Source organism: Mandrillus leucophaeus, unplaced genomic scaffold, assembly GCF_000951045.1.
Source record: "Mandrillus leucophaeus isolate KB7577 unplaced genomic scaffold, Mleu.le_1.0 Scaffold546, whole genome shotgun sequence".
Classification (NCBI taxonomy): Eukaryota; Metazoa; Chordata; class Mammalia; order Primates; family Cercopithecidae; genus Mandrillus; species Mandrillus leucophaeus.
Window position 1 is genome coordinate 145,840 of NW_012105875.1, and position 3,232 is coordinate 149,071.

A 3,232-nucleotide genomic window follows, 5' to 3' on the forward strand; every position below is an offset into this window, starting at 1 on the left:
ACTGCACTCCTCCTCCCCAGATGATAGAGCATGACCCTGTCTCAAAAAGAGAGAGAGAGAAAGAAAGGAAGAAAAGAAAAGAGAGAAAGAGAGACAGAAAAAAAGAGAAAGAGAGAAAGAGAGAGAGGGAGAGGGAGAGGAGAGGAGAGGAGAGGAGGGGAGGGGAGGGGAGGGGAGGGGAGAGGAGAGGAGAGGAGAGGAGAGGGAAGGAAGGAGAAAGAAAAGGAAAGAGTGACAATGCCAAATTCTGGAGAGGAATAGAGAAGCTAGATCTCTCATATATTGCTGTAAGAATGTGAAATGGTACACCCACTCTGGAAAATAGTTTGGCCATTTATTTAAAAACTAAACACACACTTACCATCTACCCAGCAGTCATACTGCTGAGTGTTTATCCACGAGAAATGGAAACTTAAGTCCACACAAAATCATGTACGTGCTTGTTCTTAACAGCTTTATTTGTAATTCGCCCAAAATAAGAACAACCAAAATGTCTTACAGTAGGTGAATGTTAAACTCCAAAATAGAAAGAAACAAACTACTTCTACACACAGAAACTTGGATGGATCTCAATGGCATTATGCTGAGTGGAAAAAAGTCCATCTCGAAGGTCATATATGTACTGTATGAATCCGTGTATATAATATTCTTGAAATGGCAAAATTATAGCAATAGAGATGTATTTTATTTAACTGAATGGTGTATCCAAAATATTACCATTAAACATGTAATCAATACAAAATTTTAATGAGATAGCTTATATTCTTTTTTATACTAAGACTTCAAAATGTGGTGCGTATTTCACAATCATGATACATCTTAATTTGGACTTGTTACATTTCAAGCATTCAGTATCCACATGTGGCTACTATATGATATAGTGGCTACTATATTGTACAGCACAGATCTAAGTGATATAAAATGTGTCTTCAAATGGGTGGCTCATTTTTTTATTGTGATGTTTATTTTATTATTGAGTTTTGAGTATGTTTCATATATTACAAATGCAAATTTCTTATTAGGTATATCATTTGAAAATATTTTCTTCTACTCTGCCTTGTCCTTTCCTTCTGTTAGTCTCTTTCACAGACCATGGGCTTTTTGGGATTTTTTGTTTGTTTGTTTTTGTTTTTGTTTTTTGAGACAGAGTCTAACTCTGTCGCCCAGGCTGAAGTGCGGTGGCACGATCTCGGCTCACTACAACCCCTACCTCTCAGGTTCAAGCAATTCTCCCTCCACCTCCCGGGTAGCTGGGACTACAGGTGCACGCTACCATACCCAGCTAATTTTTTGTATTTTAGTAGAGATGGGGTTTCACTGTGTTGTCCAGGCTGGTCTTGAACTCTCGAGCTCAGCAATCTGCCTGCCTTGGCCTCCCAAAATACTGGGATTATAGGCGTAAGCCACCGCACCCGGCAGAGCATGGGTTTTTAATTTAACAAAGTCCAATTTATCAACTTTATGAAGTATGCTTTTAGTATTATATCTAAAAAAAATTTGGGCCAGGCATGGTGGCTCATGCCTGTAATCCCAGCACTTTGGGAGGCTGGAGGCAGGCGGATCACTTGAGGTCAGGAATTCGAAATCATCCTGGCCAACATGGTGAAATCCCATCTCTACTAAAAATACAAAAATTAGCCTGCTGTGGTGGCAGGCGCCTGTAATTCTGGCTACTTGGGAGGCTGAGGCACGAGAATCACTTGAACCCATGAGGTGGAGGTTGCAGTGAGCCAAGATCACACCACTGCACTCCAGCCCAGGCAACATAGTGTAACCCTATTCCCCACACCAAAAAAACACAAAAACAAAAAAACCGCCCAACCAAAGGCAAACATTGTCCTATAGTCAATTTTTACACCCACCAATACCACACTAGCTTGGTTACTATTGCTTCATGATGTCTTAAAATCAGGTAGCATTAGTTTTCCAACTTTCTTCTTGTTTAGCCAAGTTTTTTATTGTTTTTTGTTTGTTTGTTGTTGTCACTGCTTTTCTAAGTCGTTCGCATTTCCAAGTGAATTTTAGAATCATCTTGTAAATTACTACAAAAATTCTGCAAGGATTTTGATTGGGATTGTTTGAGAATTGACATCTTAATGTTAGCAAAACAGGAGCATAGGAGAGCCAGGGTGACATCTTTTTTTTTTTTTTTTTTTTGAGATGGAGTCTCGCTCACTCAGTCTCAGTCGCCCAGGCTGGAGTGCAGTGGCATGATCCTTCAAGCTCCGCCTCCCGGGTTCACGCCATTCTCCTGCCTCAGCCTCCTGAGTAGCTGGGACTACAGGCACCCGCCATCATGTCTGGCTAATTTTTTGTATTTTTGATAGAGACAGGGTTTCACCATGTTAGCCAGGATGGTCTCAATCTCCTGACCTCGTGATCCACCCGCCTAGGACTCCCAAAATGCTGGGATTACAGGCGTGAGCCACCACGCCTGGCCTACACCATTTTAAAATCAACTCCATCATAAAACTAGCCAGGTACGCTCCTTGCCAATCACAGCCCATGGTCATAAGATGTTTACAGCTAAAGAAGCAGTTTATTAATGCCTGCAAGGACAAACTCCTGTGACAGAAGAATGTCCAGATATCCCAATATCACATAACAATATACACTTTCAAGATAGAGTCATGCTTTGATGTACTTACACACCAAAAACCCAAGAAAAACTTTTATTTGTTTATTTATTTTATTTTATTTTATTTTATTTTACTTTTGGAGATGGGGTCTCACTCTGTCACCCAGGCTGGAGTGCAGTGGCATGATCTCAGTTCAGCGCAACTTCCGCCTCCCTGGCTCAAGCAATCCTCCCATCTCCCACCCCCACCCGCCAGCAGCTGGGACTACAGGCAAGAGCCATCACACCTCACTAATTTTTATATTTTTTGTAGAGACAGGACCGCACTCTGTTGCCCAGGCTGGTCTCAAACTCCTGGGCTCAAGCGATCCTCCCACCTTGGCCTCCCAAAGTGCTAGGATTATAGGCATGAGCCACCGCACCTGGCAGATAATTTTCCTTAAATCAGCAAAATAATAAATTTTGTCATGCTGTCAGCCCACCCACACATAGACATAACTTAATTTAGCTTTTATATAGATAAGACCCCTATATAAGAAGAGTCTTTTTAAAAAGGACACTGTGGGCCGGGTGCGGTGGCTCACACCTGTAATCCCAGCACTTTGGGAGGCCGAGGCGGGTGGATCACGAGGTCAGGAGATCGAGACCATCCTG